This window comes from Gopherus evgoodei, chromosome 11 (assembly GCF_007399415.2).
Source record: "Gopherus evgoodei ecotype Sinaloan lineage chromosome 11, rGopEvg1_v1.p, whole genome shotgun sequence".
Classification (NCBI taxonomy): Eukaryota; Metazoa; Chordata; order Testudines; family Testudinidae; genus Gopherus; species Gopherus evgoodei.
Genome location: NC_044332.1, coordinates 34,711,807 through 34,732,102, shown reverse-complemented (window position 1 = coordinate 34,732,102; position 20,296 = coordinate 34,711,807). Strand labels below are relative to the sequence as shown.

The 20,296-nt window shown below is 39.9% G+C and overlaps 1 protein-coding gene across 1 annotated transcript in view; it reads left to right on the top strand.

Moving 5' to 3' along the window:
* The window catches only part of UBE2E3 (ubiquitin conjugating enzyme E2 E3), an 83,709-nt gene that overhangs the window by 19,263 nt on the left and 44,150 nt on the right, over positions 1-20,296 (top strand).

Sequence of the window (20,296 nt, the reverse complement as noted above, 5' to 3'; positions counted from 1 at the left end):
ACCCAGATGGTGTGTAGGTTACAATAGCCCGGCAGGGAGGCTGATGGGAAGATCTGCTGAAGTTTCATTTAAATGTTTTTTAAATTTATTACTTCAATATGTAAATGATTAATGCAATCTGTACACTTTATATACCTTAGTATTAGATTTGATTTACTCTATGCCATACCCACATTCTGAAGGAGATTTTGTACTAACCAACTGTCATAACTACATAGAGAAGTTGTTTGGGGAAGCAGAAGCTCTTGGACAGGTTAGATTTTGGTACATGGGGAAGTAGTTGGGGACGGGAAGTGGGGGAGGGACAGGCATCTTACCTGGATGTTTCAACTAAATGGTAAGCAAGTGAAATTGACATTTAAACTGCCACTTTGTGGTTTCCAGTTTAACACATTGAAGTGAAGGTGTTAGCAATTCACATCTGAGATTTTTTTCAGACTTTCTGCAGACTCATGTAAACACCATTGCATCAGTTTGTACTTGGCTCGCGTTTCCTAGGCTGTCTTCACAAATATGTGGGCTAGAAGCCTACAAACACAAATTAAATCTTTCAGTCTGGAACACAGTTCTGAAGCAGAATGTGGATGTTGTGCCAGATTCTTTGGCTGCTGGATTCTTGGGAAGGTGGCGATACCTGTCATTGAACACCTATGTGCAGAACTCATCATTGAAATACATTGAGGCTGGAGAATAAAAAAGGACAACAGAATACATCTCTGTGCTGATAAATCAGTTATTGTAGAGGAGATTATCCATACTTCAGAAATTGTTTTAAATGGGTGTTTCAATCAGTGGAGGAGTCTGAATCCCTCCCATACCATCAGACATCACTTCGAGCATGGACAAGGCCCTTCTGCCCCTCTCTATCCTGGGTTACTTTTTTGTATATCTTCTGTGTATATCTTCTGTATTCTATTAAGGGAGGAATGGAGTTGCAGTGCTGATGAGAAGTGCAGTCAGGAAAGTAGCAAATACTTTCCTCATGGGTTGTATTTTCTAAATGGACAACCAACCTAATTCTCAAGTACTGAGCAACAATCTCCATTCATTGATATATTTTGCTTTCCACAACCAAATCTCTGTACATCTTTTCATGAGTGATGTACCCAAGTATTTGGATTCTAATATTCAACTGTATGGTTAAATCTATTCACCTACATTTAGGTTATTGCTGATTATTTACTCTATGTATAAGATGACTTGTAAAAACTAACTTGGTATTTGTGGATAATCTAAGCACTATACCCAGATGTACAGACACTCTTTTCCCCACCTATGTATTATATAATTTTTTTTAACATTAGCTTTAATAAAATTTTTAAATCAAAGTTTTAAAGGACTACCACTTACTGGGCAGAATTGTAATGCAGGGTTAGGGTAACTCTCTGCTCTGTTTCCTTAGCTGTTACACAAACTGGCAACTGCATTAGTAGCCTTACATCAGTATTTACTCTAGTTAATTTTTTCTTTAACTTTACTGCTACAACAGGCATTTTCAGATTTTGCACATGGAAGACTAAGCATTTTCTGATTCAGGTACCGAATAAAAGAATCCATGATCTGAGTCATCAGAATTGAGTTCTGCCTCTGGATGAAGGAAGGGTGACAGTAAAAGTGTTCCTACTTCTATACATGAAATAAGCTGGCTAGCTCCCATTTAAAATCCTCCTGAAAAGCCAATTAATCTGGGAAACCTTCCAGCTACAATAGTCACTCGCCCACTTCTGTGATTACCTACATTGCAATAGATTTAGAACTTGAGGTGGTAACGTTTTTTTTTAAAACTGATTCACAAATATAAGTGCTGAGACTGGTTTTCTGTAATTTGCTAGGCTCATGAATGTTACTGTTTGGAGTCTGTGAGGTATTTATGGACATATTTGTGAATAACAAGTTTCCACAAATCTTAGCACAAACCAATGTTCATCCAAAAATGTGTTCTAGAAGTTTCTTAATTTAGAAACCTTCGGTCGTCCAATTATAAAGCAAACACAATCATACAGCACATCTAATAAATAAGGTAGTGAATAGTCCATAGACTGTTGTTTGTGTTTGTTTTTTTCTAAGTGTTCACCATTCAGAGAAACGAGGTCAAATAGCGCTAGATTTGCAACAGATGTTATTTGCAATGAATAATGACAAGCTGTGTTTATAATATGTCTTGTGTTGTACCCGCTCATACCTTCAATATGTAAAATCTGTGCAATAGGGATTGCTAGTTGTGTAGAATGCTAGAAAACTCTATAATGGTATCAATCATTATGGCACTATGGAAATATTGTTTGAGCCATTGGAAAGCCCAGACCCTCAGGGCTAGTCAAACTGCAATCAAGAGCAGGTCAGAAAAGGGCAGGGAAGCTCACATTTGCACTCTGATTCTGGGGCCACTAGTGTAAAGTTACAGCAGCTAGAGGGGCTGGTCTAAATTATACCGGCTGTTAATTATCCTTAGCGTCCGAAACCTCAGTCAGGAACTAGTGCTTTTTAGGGGTCCCATAACCATGTTCTAACACTGGCAGAACAGAGTAGGGTCTGTTATGAACTTATATCTTACTGAGAAGCGATCCTTGTCACCCAGATATGCTAGCAGTATGCCAAATTCTGCCAGTAAGGTAATGCAAAGTGGCTGCACTAAATTGCACCCAGGAGCTGAAACTGAAAGGGCTAAGAAGTGGAAGTGTGATAAGAGATGCTCCAATTTTCTGCAGAAGTTCTAATAATACAGTGGACATGGTGCCGTGGTAATTGAGATGAATGCCTTAAAAAGGGGTTTTGGAAGAAGGATGTTCCTTGGTATGATTCTTCCTGGGTATGATTGGTAGAAAGAAGCTTTACAAGAGGTTTTCTGTTTTCATTTTTACTATCTGCTATAAATGGTTACCACTAATTATTTAATGCTTCTGGTTTGCAGAATTAATTCTAATATACAAATACATTAATGCTGCTAGAGGGATTGTTGTGGAAGTAGAGCAAAAATGGACAGGAATTTAAAGGAAATTTCAATGCAAACAGTCCCGTCTGTGAGCAATTGTCAGGCTAAGCTGTAACCCTAATAACGCAAGACTTCTAAAAGCAAAAATTGTGTAAAGCAAATACAAAAAACTGTATAAAAACTTGTGTTAAATATAAAATGTAAACTATAGTCAAAAAAAATAAAAATTAACTATTGTCATGGTGCTCCAAGCTTTTTTGCATGGGTCTTCTTTTTTAAATGTGAAATATAACAAAATAATAAAAAGTCAAAAGTTTTTATTATTATTATTGGTGTTCTGTTAGATAAATTTAAAACACCAGGAAACCCAGCCAGAATATGAATACTGAAGTGAGGATTTACACTGCTGGATGTGTTGTAATTTCCAGTGGTGTATTCCAGTTTGTGGGGAGAGAAGGATACCGGTACATATGTTTTACAAACTCTGTTGAACACAGTGCTGAGCAGGTAAAAGTGCTTTGCTTTATTGCTATAGTTTCTTGAATTTTTAAGACCAAGTCTGTATAGCAATTACAGCCAAGAAGAAAAGCCCAAATATAATATTGAATTAACATGGCCACAACACGAAACAGCTCTCTGATCCCCTTGATAGATGTTAATAAATTAACATTTTTAAAATTCACATTCTTCTTCAGTCACATTATATATCAGTTATTCCTTTGACTGTTCCCAGCACAGCTGTATCCACATTCCTCTTGTACTGTCTTGCTCAGTAAGGCTGATGTGGTTTTTTTTTTTTTTCCTTCATGTCCCAAAACTGTTTTCCTTTGTGCTTTCTCTAAAGACTTCTTAACTACAAAAGTGAATCATCACATTTAATTCCATGAAGGTACTCTTCACAGCTAGATAGCGTCTCTTCTTAGTAAGAGGAGAGTCGAAAATCCAGAAAGAACAAAATCTTTGCTCTGCAAATGCTTGTTTTTCCTGTCAGCTACTAAACTTCTTTCATAATCTCAGTTTTTGCATCTTCCTTGTTTAGTAAAGGGCCTTTCCCATTAATTCTGTGGGCCCTGAGTCATTTTCCATATCTAGATTTAGATTTTTTTCCCAACGATTGCTTAAAATAGCAGATCGGATCTCTCTTCTTCCTTAGGGAGCCAAGAATACATAGATTACATTTATTTATGTCAAAAGCTAGTTTAACTGTTTGCTGTCTCTTACCTGTAGAACAGTGGTTCTCAAATTGTGGGTCAGGACCCCAAAGTGGGTCATGACTCCGTTTTAATGGTGTTGCCAGTGTTGGCATTAGACTTGCTGGGGCCCAGGGCTGAAGCCTTGGATGGTGGGGCTCAGGTTACGGGCCCCACACCTGGGGCTGAAGTCCTTGGACTTTGGCTTTGCCTTCCCTCCGCCCAGCTGGAGCTGAAGCCCTTGGGCTTCAGCTTTGGCCCCACTGACCGAGGCTCAGGCAGACTCAGGCTTTGGTCCACCCTCGTGGGGTCATGTGGTAATTTTGCGGTCAGAAGGGGGTTGTGGTGCAATGAAGTTTGAGAACTGCTGGTGTAGAGCTTACTGTGTTGGTTGATCTGTTTCACTGGCTCGCTTGGGCATGTGTGCCAACTCAATACATTGCTGCTCCATGGTTTCTGGATGACTCTGTTCTGCACTTATAGTTGAAAGCTGTTTGATTTTACTGAATTCAATGTGATATTCATCTTTCGTAGTATCACAAATATCAGTCCATTTTAGTTACTGTCTGCCACTTCCTCTGTGATGTAATCATGATTGTGGGTTCCTGATGCTAAAAGGTCACTGTCAACTCAATTTTTTTAAATGATTTTTGTAAAATGCATTAATTTTCAAATAGAGCAGACAGTGTTTTTTTTATTTCTGGGAGGGGAGGAAAGGGTTTTTCTCCTCCCTTGCTGAGCTTTAGCAGGATTGTTTGGCAGGCCTATGAGCAACACTATAGCTCTTCCACCCTCTGCGTCTCCATTCATACACCTACCAGTTACTTCTCCAGTTTGTGTCACTGCTTCAGGAAGTCCTGAGGTATATCTCTCACTCATCTGTATTCAGGAAAACATTTAAGCATGTAAATAAATATTAAGCATGTGCTTCAGTGTTTTCCTGAATCAGGTCTTGTTTCAGCTGATGGTAGACAGCTTTACTTAGCAATCCATGTGACAGGAAGTGCAAGTGGCCATCCTCAAAGTAGTGAAATTGATTATGTATAAAGTGGTGTCAACTATGCAAAGTAAACAAACAAAATGTTTGTTTAATCTTTGTGATAATAATATTAGGTGTTATTGGAAACAATAATGAATATCAGGGTGGATTGGTATAAATCAAGGCTGTTTAAATCACCCAGTGCAAAGTCTTGATTTTAATCAGCATTTCCATTTGTACTGCAGTTATTTTCTTAAGAACGGTGCTGTCTCATTGGATGACATAACCATTAAAACATGCTGATTTACAGCTAAATGGAGCCTTTTCACCAGGTTTGGTACATCTTTTTGCTACCTAGGATAGTATACGATACCTAAATACATTTATTTAAGCAATTATGTAGCTTAATACTTTCAGATTTTTATTAATTGTACATTTTAGTATGTTAGAAAATGAATGATATAGTGCTTATTTACTAGATAATTTTGCACATGATTTGGGTCAAGCTGCAACAGGATGATAACTGGAATTTAATTGAACACAACAGCATATACATTTATTTTTAGTAACAACCTTAAATGTTTTGGATACATACACTGCTCTTGTCAAAACGTTTCACATTTACAACAAAATGGTATATTAAAGGAATAGATGGATTAACTGTAGTCCCTGAATTAAACTGATTATTTCAGGTCAGCCTGGGGCAATTTTGAAATATATCTAAGGGAAAGTGACTGGAGCTTAAGTTCCTACTCGCTAGAGTTGTCAGCTTTCTGGCTGAACAAAACCGAACACCCTTGCTCCCACTTTCTCTGTGGCCCTGCCCTGCCCACTCCATCTTTCCCCCTCCCTCTGTTGCTCACTCTTCCTCATCCTCACTCACTTGCTCATTTTCACCAGGATGGGGAGGGCTGGGAAGGGTCCCTTTTTGACCAGATGTTTGGTTGAAAACTGTACACATGACAACCCTGATACTTGCCTAAGTCTTTTGAAAATGAGACAGTCTCCTGTTACTCGGGCTGACCTATTGTGCTATATTTATAAAGCTTGACCTCAAAAGTTAGATTTTTTTTCCTGATTCTTTTTTTTAATATAGAAAAGAACCCTTTAGCTCCATTTTTGATAAAGTCTCTGGATTCTACTTATTTATTTTTTATTTAAAAGTTTTAAATATTTTTTAATCGATTTTTATCTACCCTGGTGGATCCAAAATATTCTACAGGAATTGTGATATTTCAGGATGGTATTCTTAAAGGAAGTTCTTTGGGGAAAAAAATCTTGGGACTAGCATTATTTTTTACTTTTTTGTTGATATGCATTGGAAACTCTCAATACTCAGTTATACTTCAAGAGTAAAATTTGTCTGATACATCTCCTAGAGCAACAGCCAAATACATGTATTCTGCTTTCATGCCTGATCTTTTCCACTTCCTTCGTTGTTGACATTGAAGTTGGTCTCACTGTTGTTAAAGATACTTCTTTATCATACTGTAAAAAGTAGATTATAGACTTTTTATAATTTTGTGCTGTGCTTAGACTTTAAATCGTGTAAAGCCATTTATCAGTCTGGAGTCTTTATTTTGGCCTCACTATAAATGTGCAGTTTTAGCCTTCTCTGGTTGTTAGAGATGAGGTATGTTACTGATTGTTGAATGTTTGGAACTGGAAGGGTGTTTGTTCTGGAGGAAGTTTGCACAGCTTTGGGCATAATGACAATTGAGAGGTGGACGTGAAAAATGAAGGTCTGAATGTCAACATCTTAACTGAAGATTTGCTTGATTTTTTTTTTTCCAAGTGCTTGTTCTAGTCTGTGCCAGGGAATTTTTTTGAAACTTTTTCACCATTACCTGCAGCAGTTCAGCTTCATTGGTGTTAGCATTGTAGTGAGTCCATATGTACCTGTAGTTCCACTGTTGCCAACCCTAGTGGGACTGAAATGGAAAAAAATAGATATGGTGGGGGTTAAATTTCTCTAGTGTAGACAATGCCCTACTGTTACAGAATGCACATGATGAATTTTGACTGTTCATTTAAATACATTTTTAGTGCAGTATTAAGTTTAGAGTAAGATTAGGAAGTAAGCTCTTTGTAGCTTAATGTAGCTGTCATGCCATATGTTTATAGTTGTAGCTCATGGGCTAACTTAAATTCTGAGGGTTTTTTTGGAGTGGGGTTGAGGATGGATAAGATTTTTGAGTACTTTATTACAGAAAGAAATGCAGCAGTATCAGCATGTAAACTTCAGCTCAGTTGTGGGGAGGCTTTACATGAGCATTTGGGGTTAATGTAAAATTGTGTCTTTATTCAATACATTTGTTCGTTGTTATGTCCTTGAATTATTTAATAAAACCACACATGCAGTAAGACAGTGCAACTTCTGAATGTTGCATACAAAATATAAAGCTTGTGGGCTTTGGTTTCCAAACAGCTGTTGCTATCAAAGCATCATAATATACTTCATTATGCAGTCATTTTTCCTTGTAGCAGAATGGTGATTTAGGAGATATGTATTCTGTTCATAAAGTGTTTTTTTATTTTAGTACTCAAAATATATAGAAAAATTGTGGGGTTTCTGTTTTTTTTTTTAAGTTTGAAATCAAGTTAACATGGATTATAATTTTGGAAGTAAAAATTCAGCTATATAAAAGCTTGGTCTTTGAGTTAACATTAAAATGCACTGAATAACAAAAAAAAATCATACATCCAGTTTTATAGGTTTTTCATTGTTTTGAAGGTAAAGCATTGATAATTGTTCTCCATGGACTTTTATACCTACATTTTTGTTTGATTGTATGTAGATGATTAAAACACCGCAAGGCATTTTGACTATAAAACTAGAATGATAAATTAACGTAGCACACAATAAATGGATTAAAAATTGCCTAACAGATAGGTCTCAAAATGGAACTGAAAGTGGAGAACTGTTTCAAGCAGGTGTGTTTTGGGGGAGAGGGAAGAGTCTTCCAGGATTGGTTCTTGCCCCTGCACTATTTAACATTTTTATAAATGACCTGGAAGAAAACAAAGTAATCACTGAGTAAAGTTTGCAGTCATCAATGGATTGTTTGGTAAACTGCACGCAAGCAAACAATGTGCATTATAATATAGCTAAATGTAAATGTATACATCTAGGAACAAAGAATGTAGGCCCTATCTACAGAATGGAGGATTCTATCCTGGGAAGCAGTAACTCTGTAAAAGATTTGGGAGTTTTGGTGTATAATCAGCTGAACATGAGATCTCAGTATGAAGTTGTAGACAAGAGTTAATATGATCCTGGAATGCATGAACAGAGGAATCTCGAGTAGGAGTTAAAGAGGTTATTTTACTTTTGCATTTGGCAGTGGTGGAAATGCTACTGGAAAGTTGTGTCCACTTCTGGTGCCCAAAATTCAAGAAGGATGTTGATAAATTGGAGAGGTTTCAGAGAAGAGCAACGGGAATGATTAAAGGATTAGAAAACCTGCCTTACAGGGAGAGTTCAATCCATTTAACTAACAAAGAGAAGGTTAAGGAGTGATTTGATTATGGTCTATAGGTATCTATGTGGGGAACAAATATTTAATAATGGACTTGTGATGGGCAGTATTTGCTGGTGGTGTCACCTGGGGGTACAGGTTTAGGTCTCTGCTCACCACAACTCTACTCTTTCTCCTGGGCCATCATCATGCCCCGTGGCCATCTGCCTTTTGATGAGAGTTGACCACCTTCCAGTCAGGTCATCAATCAGCCTTTTCTCTCCCCAGTGTGACAGGATTTCAGGGAAGATACAGGGTTCATCTGTTGACCCCCATGAATATCCAGTCCCAGACAGTCTTTACCCTTTTCTTCTTGCCCTAAAGGACATCTAGAAATGAGCGTTTTGGGCCCTTAACAAGGGGGAATTGGTAGGGGAGTCCAGGCTCTCCCACTCCACAGGGCTGCAGCCCAGGGCCCTGTAAGAGGTACCAATGTTCAGTACCCAGGAGTGCCTTAAGGCTGCCTTCCTGGGATACTTCCTACCACCCACTCTCTTCCCAAAGTCTTACAGTTTGCCCTAAAGTAGTAAAAGAAAAGAAAATAATTAAGCTGTCATCCCCTCCGTGCTCAGCAGACAGGAGGTTTCTGCAGCACCCATCTCCAGGAGCCCTCAGGGTAGGCCTCTCTCTCTACCCTGTCAGCCCCTTCTGAGCTGACTGGCTCTACCTCCAGCTGGAGCATGCTCTGCAGATTCAGCTGGCTGGGGCTCCCTGGGATGAGAGTTTCACCTTAACCCCTTCATAGGGCTCTTCAGTCTAGCGAGAAAGGCATAACGTGATCCAGTGGCTGAAAGTTGAAGCTAGATCATTTCAAACTGGAAATAAGGCATAAATATTTGACAGTGAGGGTAATTAACCATTGGAACCATTTACCAAGGATTGTGGTGGATTCACCATCATTGATAATTTTAAATTAAGACTGGATGTTTTTCTTGAAGATCTGCTCTAGGAATTATTTTGGGGAAGTTCTGTGGCGTTGGAATCTGTGACTTTATGAACCATTGATATGCAGTCAATCGGATCCCATCGTTACTTCTGCGTCTGGGTTTGGTATAGGCACACTACAAATGTTTTCTGTTTTTTAGCACTCAGGAACCATTTCCTTTTAAAATTATGTGCCTTTTTAATGTGCTCAATGATCACATTCTGTTTTGGCTCCCAAAATAACCAAATATATTGTCTAGCAAGTGACAGCCTGGGCCCTTTTCTCTTTCTGGCCTTTTGCCAGCTGTTTAATTGGAGCCCTTTATTTGCTGTGTGTCAAATCTTATGGGGGTCTATTATACCCAGCTAAAACAATATTTTGAAAATATTTCAAACGTAAACTAGTGCTGTGAATTTATGTTCTCCTTTGAGATGATCTATTCAGTTGGAAGTGTTGGTAATTGTTTTAGTTTTCTCCTGTAGAGGTGGATATGCAGACCTCAGTTGTCATGACATATATTTTCAAGGTAAAATACTAAACTGTGATTCTGACACCTTTTTCCTCCTGGGCTGGATTCATTAAAGCTATACGCTTTCCATGTAATTTCTCATTTGAGGAATGCATTTCAAACTACTGGTCAAATATTTCCTTTTGTTCTGCCCTTTAGAAGGCAGCAAACGTATATAAACTGAAAAGTCAGAAAGGAGAACAGCAAAGCCTACGGGGAATACTCATCCCTGACAGATCCAGTGGAGAAAGCTGCACACTGAGGGTTCAATGGAATTTTGAATGCAGTGAGCCTCAAGAAGGCAAAGCCATGGCATAATCTCTCTAGGCAATACTTGGCAATGCATGTATTTTGTTTTGGGAAAGTCCTTGGGCTCATGCTACTCATAGCAGCATTTGACTTCTGATTTGTGACTCATAGCTCCAAAAAGCCAGCCACGATACTCAGGGCAAACAAGGTGAGGCCAGAATATGTGAGAGGACCAGTCACCCCCTGAGGCCATTTTCCCCGTTCTCCTTCTTGTGGCTGCTAATCTCTCCAAAAGGAGCATTTGTCTGGAAGGATCTCAATTCATGGGCAAAATCATCAGCTGGTGGAAATCAGCTCAGCTCTGTGAGCTGTGGTAGTGTTCATCAACTAAGGATCTGGTCCATGTAGTTTCCAGCAGAGTGTTTCCTCTTCCAACTTTTTAAATGAAAGAGCACGTTTTGGCCTATTATCTGTTTAGTAGGAGTAATGATTATATTACAAGGAGAGAAATGAAACAGAGCATTAAAATTTCAGATGCCAAATAATCAACAGGAGAAAATGAGATCTTAAACGAAGATCCCATTTTTGTACAAATCCCCATACTAATAGTTTTAAGTATTAAGTGGTGTTTTAAAAAAATAGAAGATAGTACATAGACAGGATTATATTGACAGACTTTTTTCTGTTCCTGTAGCAGAAGGGGTGAAATCATACCCCATCTAAAAAGCCAACGTCCCATACTAATTCAGATATTAAGATGGTTCTTTCAAAGGAAAGAATTGCAGCAAAATGGCCTTTACAAGAGTTATTTTTGGGAAAATATCTTAATATTTTAAATGGTCTATTCTGAAACAATTCCCCCTTTCCCCCAATATCTTTTCAAAAATTAACATTAGCAAGAAAAAGAAGTGGATGCAAAAAGAGCATTTAGGGTAAATGGGACATCTAGAGTGTGAGCGATTATGGCAGTTCTGCTGTGCTGTCACTGTGCTACTGGTCGGGAAGTGCAGCAAAATAATAGCTAGCAACATTTTATTGTAGAAGGATCTACATACATTCTATGAGTTTTACAATGTGACCAGTCCATCTAATGTCAGAAAAGGTTACTTTCCCATGCCTGTGTTTCTGCTTGACTAAGCTCTGCCCTCTTCCAGTAAGCTTTCGTGTAAACATTGTCCTTAGTGTTGTGTATTACATCCCCCAAATCAGTTAGTTCTTGGGTAAGTCTGAAGTTATCATTGACTGAGTTTCATAAAAGACAGATGGTGCTGATGCTGAAGGGTAGCTGAACAGAAACTTGTTTCTGTTTATATCCATATGGGCTTGTTTGATAGGCTGGTGGACACTGTTGAATTGGAGGGAGTTTAGGCAGGCCCCTGTTTTATATTTAAATCGCTTGTAGAGAAATTGCCGTTTCCAAAAGGTAAATAGACCACTAAGTTATGTATATGGTCATATAAAAGAAGATTGATAGCATGCAAGGTATTTTCACTGCAACTTAGGGATAGTCTTGGGAAACTAAAGTGCAATGGAAACACATTGACCATGCCAGGTCTGCAGGTATTCCTAGGTGCTAGAGACAAAGTTCAATTAGAGCAGAACTAATGAATCCAGAGTTTATCGCACACAAACCAGCATTGGCCAAGGAGTCATGTCTGTTATTTTTTACAGCTCAAAAACTAGTGTCTGCTTGATACAGCTTGGGTGAAGGGGGACACTGTCAGAAGAGGTCAGGGATACACAGACTATGACAGCACAGGGCAGTGTGACTCTGAATATCGGGATAATCAAACACTGATCAAAAACAATGTCTAGTTGAATACATTTCCTAGACCATAAAGCAGAGCAGAGGACAACTGAATGTTTATACAGCAATTATTGAAGTTTTACTTGAGAGGGGCAGGACTGTAGCCAAAATGCAAAGGTTCTCAGAATCGGGGAAATTTGGGGCAAAGTCTGAAACAAATGAGATATACGTAGTTTGTGGTTTTGTTTTGCTCCCCTCTGTTCAAACTCCTTTTCCTGATGCAAGTCCTCTGACCCTTATTATCCTTATTCACATCTCCTCACCTTGCAATCTGTCCTATCCATCCTCCCATCTCCGCGCTATCCCCATCTTTTAATTATTTGTTCTAGGTATTTGCCTTATGTTTTAATGGGCACGAGAACCTGAACAGTGTATAAAAATATATTGAGCACATTCATAGTTAAAATAGACCATAGAAAAGGACACTTTCCCTGCTTGTCAAATTGGCTCATAGATTCACCATTGTGGAATGCAGGCCTGAAACTTCAGTTTTCTCATAAGAAGGAAGCAGAACCAACTGATTTAAACTTCTAGTTGTGTCTGTTGATAATTTCCATTAGCAGCTAATTACAGCTAGTTGGTGGCACCGATGTTTGTCCCACCTTTCAGAGCAAGCAACTTTCCAGTGCTGCCTTTTTTTTTGGTAACATTAGGTCTAGATAAAGCTGCATAAATTCTCCAAATAATCCATGTCTTCACAAAAAATACTTCAAAAAGCATTGTAAATTCAAAAGTAAAATCTTTTGCTATGTAAAACAGACTTTTGGCAGCTGTTCTTTCTTTGAAAACGATTTGGTGAGTTTTGCCTTGTGTCTCCTTACTATATGCATTCAAACGCTGATATGAATAATCATGTCTGTCCCTCTGAGGGATGTAAATATCGTTTAAAAAGTAAACCATTTAAATGATTAAAAAGATGTCAGGGTTGACTGGGGCTGGGGCTGAGGCTGCTCCAGCTGGCGTGGCTGGGACTGCTCTAGCTGGCATGGGGCCACTGGGGGAGGGTTAACATTTTACATCCCTAGTCCCTCTATATTGTAAGTTTACTAAATTAATTTACCTTAAACCTGAAATGGCTCCTTTCCTTTGACCAAATGAAGATTTGGATTTTTACTTTTTAAAATGTTTACAGGCTTGGATTTTATACTACATGTAACAACAGCTCCACTAACACTAGATTTCCTACAATAATTGATCTTTTAATAAAGCCTGAGATATGAATTTTTGTACTCTGTTCACTCGGTAGCATTGTGTATTAGTATAACAATTGTATTATTAACTATTTTCATAATGGAGTTGGAACCAATAAAACATTTTCAAAAATTTGAAACCTTAATGTGTGGGGTTTGTTTTTCCCTACTAAACAACCTTTTACCTTCCCTGTCTTTCTAGAGCAGTGGTTCCCAAAGTGGAGTTTGCGAAATGTTACAGGGGGTTCTCAGGGAAAAAATTCCCTAATCTTGGACAGAGCTGTCCCTAGGGTCCCCGGGCAGCTCAGGACCAGCAGCCTGGAGCCCCTGGACTTCCAAGAGCTAAGCAGATCAAAGCAAGCATATCTACCACACTGAGGAGCTTTAAACTTCAAGACTCCTATAAGAAATGGAAAGGGAGGTAGATATTTTTTGCTGTTTTTAAAATTAAATAGGCAGCTAGTATTGTTTTTAAATTATTATGAAGAACAAGTTTAAGCTTTGTTGTAATGTGCATTGTTTGCCTGGACTGCTCAAGACCTGAATGCTTGTGTAGGAGGAACTCTTTGAGTTGGCTCCTTAAATACCTTCATGCTGTTTCACATCTGATACTCCTTTGAAACATAGGAGCCTTGTCTTATAAAAGGCTTATTCAAAGTGATACAAGCTACAAAAGTGAGATCTTGGAAGAGTGTTGCCGTTTTCATAATGTAATTAAGATACTGTAATGATAAATAATAATAATAAATAGTGTGCAATAAGCATGTCATAAAAACAAATTTTATATTTCCAAGATCACTGCTTTTATAAAGGAGAAAATCCCTGGAAATATTCATTTTTAGGAGGGGGTTTGCGAGACTTGACATTTTAGTGAAAGGGGTTTACAAGTTGTTAAAGTTTGAGAACCACTGCTCTAGACAGAGACACCATCTCCTTTAATTGAGCATCTCGGCTACTACAGAGCTCTTCAAAAAACCCACCTCCACGAGGAGCATAGCTTCCAGCGCTGGGAACACGGCTTCCAGCGCTGGTGCACTGTCTACATTGGTGCTTTACAGACCTGAAACTTGCTGAGCTCAGGGGGTTGTTTTTTCACAACCCCGAGCAAGAAAGTTGCAGCGTTGTAAAGTGCCAGTGTAGACAAGCCCTTATGGGAGGAACTGTTCCTAAACCAAAATATATCAAGTCAGAGTGCCTATTCAGATTCCAGAAGCAATTTGTAGAAAACATTACTATAATATCTTTGAGGAAACTAAGCCTATATTATCATTCCATGTTTTGATCTTTTTATGCAAATTATTGTCATTTCTTTTAATCCTATAGCTAAATACTAGAGAAACGGTTATACAAAGGATACTAGATTTTTAAAATTATATTTATGTTCCTTAAAGGAACACTATAAACTTGGAAATCACATTTGTATAAATTTTTTGTGCCCACAGTTACAGACAATGTGAGTTTAGTGACAATATTTTTTCCAATTGTTTACCTTGGGTGTTAGGCGGCGCTCTGTGTATGGTCAGTTTCATTGTTTTGTTAATGGATAATTGTACTTCCTGTCTCATGCACTGTCATGTCAACATCGTGCTCATGCCAGATACATGCTCACTAGTGTTTCCTTCTCCACATGCTGCAGCAGGGTGCTTGCCAGCAACTTCAGCAGTAAAAGCTGAAACTGAAGACAATTCAGGCAGATGTGTGTGTACAGAGGGGAAAGTAAAGGGCTAGAGACCAAAGCACATTGCATGGTGTTGCTGTCTGGCCCACACATTTTCCTCTGTACTACAAAACACTTCTAAACATTATCAGAGATGCAGAAAATCCCTTATTTTTTTTAAAGGAATTCTTTAAAAATATGTTCTTTATTTAAAGGGTTCTCAGTTCAAAACTAGAATCCTCCAACAATGGAAGTTGTTAATATCCCTTTAAGCCTGTTACAAATTCTAGAATTGGGGGGAGGTCTGGGGACTGGTGTGATTTGATTTGTTTTGTTTCTTAATTTAAACCTTAGTGCAGGTTAATGTCAATTGATTAACTTCTGGCAAAACAAGCCACAACTTAGGTATAGACCAAATGCACTGCTGTAAGTGTAACACTTGTATATGCAAAATAATATTTATTAAATTGTGCAGCTTTGCGAATTTGTACTAATGATTAAGGGTGGGATCCACAGTCTCTACTGCCATCCATAAAACTCTACCCAGCATGTCACCAGTTTTTCCCTGTCTCTTCTCAGTTGGGCCTCACTGCTGAGACTCTGCCAGTCTCTGTTCCCTAGGCGCTGGACTGATGCATCTTCTCCAGATTTTATATGATCAGGGGCAGTTTTTCATTTTAAAACATTTTTAAAAATCACAACTATGAGACAGACTTGGGGGTTAATGTAACTGAATATTTCTGTGTGGGTAGGGACGGTATCAGATGGTGGCAGTCAGATTTTTAGTGGGTATGTGGAGACAAAAGCTGAAGGTCAAAGCTCTTTTTACAAGCAGTTTAAGTCAGTACAAGAGTCCTGCTCTGCCACATGTAATTCAACTACTCTGGAAAGTATTGGGCTGTCAGGATAGCATATAAACCATTACTAATTGCAAACCTTGATGCCAGGCATGTGACTATCTCTGCTTGGACCTCTATCAAGAGGTAAACTTCAGCTTGTTCCTAGTACCAGAAACTACTTTTCTGAAATTGCCATTGAATCAGTACCATTTAATTGTAGTTTATAGAATGGAATAGCCTAAATGCAAGTGTATTTTATCTGTTCTGCTAGTGGAAGGAGAAAAATCATACGTCTGAACACCACGTGGGTGCTGCTGGGATCTGCTTCCTTCCTCGCTGGTCTAAGAGTTGGTGACTTGTGGTTGAGCTGCTTTACTGCTCACCACATTGTGTTGTGAAGAGGATCTAGGACAGAGGTTCTCGCAACAAATTTTTTGGTGGCCTCAGAATGCGGCCATCAACTATTGGTGGTGGCTCCACTGACACTTCTTCCTAAAATAATTTATTTTTCCTATAGTTAATAATATGTACATGTAGACATCCAAATCATTGCAATTTATTTATGTAAGGTTTGGGTTGTTTTTTTTGCAAACTCGATAATAAAAATAATGCACAGTTATCTCTGTTCTTTACTGGACCTAACAGAATAAAAACACAAATGAGGTGCTTTGCACGTTCTTGTCTTTTTTATTATTGTTTCTTTTGCTTTTTTGGTAAAAGTGGTTGTCTGTACAACAATTCTGAAGTAAATTTAAAAATGCTTTGACATAATAGAAGTCCAAATAATAATTAAAAACATATCTGGGTGGCTTGGGTCTGGGGAGGGGAAGGGAGGAGAGGAGAGGCGCGGCACAGCTGCTGTTGGCCTGGGGCACGTCAGGGCAGGTGGAGAGATGAGGGGGAGGCTCGAGGCTTTGGCTGGCCCGGAGCACCTCTGGCTGGGACGGGGAGGGGTACTCAAGGCTTCTCCAGGAAGGGGGCTTGTGGCTTCAGCTGGTGGGGGAGGCAGGAGGTCTCAGGGCTTCAGCTGCGGGGGGGGGGGGGACAAGCAGAATGAGTGGAGTCAGGAGCTAACCTCCCCAAACGGGTGATCAACCCACTGACTATGCGCCCACTGCTTGCCTCCTGCATCCCTCAATCCCCAACCTGCCGTTCATCTCCTCTTACTCTCCACACCCGCTGCTTGCCTCCTCACTCCCTTGCCACAGACAGCCACCTGCCCGCCACAAGAATCCCGCTCACTGTTAGCTCACCGCTCACCTCCTCACTCTCCCACTCGCAGCCAGACACCCCCCCCACCGCCCGCCTCCTCACCCTGCTGCTGGCTCGCCGCTTGCCTCCTTATTCCCCCTCCAGACCCCCCCTGCCCATTCATCTCGCCGCTCGCCTTCTCACCTCCCCCCAGCTCACCTCCTCACCCCAGTGCTTGCCTCGCCGCTTGCCTCCACACCTTGCTCCTTAAGCATTGTGTGTCACACCCATGTGTCCAGAGAGGTGGCACATGCAGGAGCAACAGGGAGGAGGGGGAGAGGCTGATGCTCCCCACCCCCCATCGCCCCCACTGCCAAGGAAACTGCCTTGGTCACAGGGAAACCGTGGGTGCTGCGTGCGGCCACGGTGGCCGCATTTGAGAAACAGTGATCTAGGAGGAGAAGTCAGTTTGCAGGCAAGCTGCTAATGCTGGTTAAACATGCTGTAGGAACTGTCAAAGGGTAGAAGACTTTACAGCAAAGTGAATAAGATAAAAGTTAACCAGCTGACCTAACTGTACTCAGAAGACTGCCGACTCACTTACATAAATATCATTGGCATGTAAAAGAGGAGTCACGCCTATATGCTGGAGACCACATACAAATGAGGCAAGCCAGCCAGCAAGCTTGGAAGTGGGATTTTGACAACTGTCTCACCTACCCTCTCCCCCCTTTCTGGAAGAGAGCACAAAACTAACTTGACAGGGGTGGCCTAGGGAGAATTGCCACCCACCTGCTGGAATGGGCGGGGGAAATTGATGGGTTCAGCAGTGAAAGGGGGACAATCCCAGTAGCAAGAGAGGAGGACACTTGCCAAGGAACAATAGGTAGCTCCTCCCCCAGGGAGTGTCTAGCTCTGATTGGCCACCTCCATCCACCCATGCAGGGGCCCTGTAAAGCTCTGTTCCAGCAGCCCGCGCTACCCACCTGAACTAGGAACGGGAACCCAGCTGGACAGATGCTTTGGATCTAGCTGATCCCTGTTTTGGGGGTCAGGAAGGAATTGTTTCCTCTCATGGGCCAATTGGCAGAGGACCAGCGGGTTTTGTGCCTTCCTCATAGTACCTTCAAGCCACAGTGGGTTGAGTAGGAATGTGCTTAGTACCTAAATGAGGTTCTGGGGTAGAGATTTTTATCTGTTGCAACTTGCGGCTGGTTTCCAACATAGTTAAGAGAATAAAATGAACAGTTCCCAGAGGTAAAAGACCTGGGATTTGTTGATGGGACTTGGGCTCACGTAATATGGTCTTACCTTGTGGCCTTCGCAGGCCAAGGTCCCCACCCTGCTGCACGCTCTGTGCCCTTGCAGGAGGAGGGTGCTAGGACTCAGGGAGAACCGAGTCCAGGGCGGACGGGGAGGGAATGAGGAGAGCCTAACCGGCATTTATATGACAAGGAGCCCTGTAAGCCTTGCATTGGAGCCAATTAAATGCTGGGTATAGGAGAGTATGGGTGATGGGTGGGTAGCGTCCCTCTGGTGTTAAAATTTAATAAAAGTTGCAGCCTGCTGCTTAAATCCATGCTTGTCTTTCCTCATTTTGCTGCGCTGTCCACAACCGTTGTCAAAAGCATACTTCACAAGCAAGAAATGACTCTTTTCTGGATTTTTCCTTACAATCGTACAATTATGTGATGGACACATCCTGAGCTAATCACCGTCTGCTTCCCCCACCCCACCCTCAAAAAAGCCATTGCAAAGCAGAAATGATATATTAAAACACATTTCCCATAAATAATAAAACTAAGGTATGTAAAAACATAATCGTAATTGTTGTGGGTAAAGCAAGGGAGAAAGGTGAGAGCTAAAATGCTGCTGTCTTATATAAAGTTTATGTGAGCTGGTTCTGCTGCTTATGTCCTGCTACAGGGACAGCCTGGAGTGTCTCTTTTTACACTCTGCATGGATCAACCATTAGCAGCCTTCTGAAGTAGCAAGCCAGCTGGTATTTTCCCTTAGAGACTGGAAGGTATCATGCCACCAGGACTGCTTATGTTACATGTACTAAACACATTTGGTTCATTTCTTCTTTCTCCTTGGCATCAACTGTTTAGAGCAGGGACTGAAATTAGCAACATTTGTAAGGGGGAGGGTGCTAAGTAAACAATTAACCAGTAGTAGCCTACAAAACACACATGATCCAGACCTTTTGCTAAGATTTTCAATTTCTATTGTGAAAACCCTCAGAGGAAGGCTGACACTTGATCCTTACCTAATCCAGATGGAGGCACTTACAGCTGCTTAAGTGTCAGCCTTAAAAAAGACATTCTCCTTTATGAGAATCTGCTGCTCTGTCAAATTTGGTGGTATTGGATTTTTTTTTTTTTTTTTTCCAAATCTGAGGCAGGCGAAAATTCTGCTTTGTAACTGCAAACTGGATACAAGATGAACTATTGTGGGACTATTTGGACAGATCTACACTTAAAATTTCGATCAACTTAGCTACCTTGCTCAGGGAGTGTGAAAAAGATATCGCTAAATCTGCCTGAACCCCAGTGTAGACACAGCTAGGAAAATGGAAGAATTCTGAGAGATGGATTAACTACAGCGATGGAAAAGCTCTTTCCATCGCTGTAGGAAACATTTACGCTATGGTGCTGTAGTATAGATATAGTCTTAGAATACCAACATAGTCAAGTGACTGGATTGCTAACAAGGCAGAGTGATAGTCTGGTTTAAAATAAAAAGGAAAATGTGTGAAGAAATTTTTTAAAAAAATATTTCAGCAGATATAGCTTTAAAGTTAAATAAATATGTGAATGTGAAAAGGAAGATCTCATTCAGTGCTGTATTATACTGGTAGCTGAGAGAATTAGTTTAAAATTTTATTAGGTGATCTCATTAAAGAAATGGGGGAGTAAAATTTATACTCTTCCCATCTCATAAGGCTTATATTGGAATGTTTCAATATTTGAATGCTTAAGCATCGCAGACTAATGAAAAGATTATTGCAGGGCTCTTGAACAGTTTTATAGCTTGCAATAGCTGAAAAGATATGTTTATTTCAGGAAAGATTATTTAACTGGTACAGAAATGTGTGCGTGATCTCTGCTAGAGCAATATGCTAGCAATTGTATGAAATGTATATATAACACAGTAACTGCACCTGTGGATGTAATCTCTTGACTGAAAAGGCCAAAAATGATAAGATTGCAGTTTTACTTTTGCTAAAAAGAACAGCAAATTAACTGATTATATTTTATATCATCTTATTCTAAGAGATTTAAAACTACCTTTCACTTTAAAACTAATAT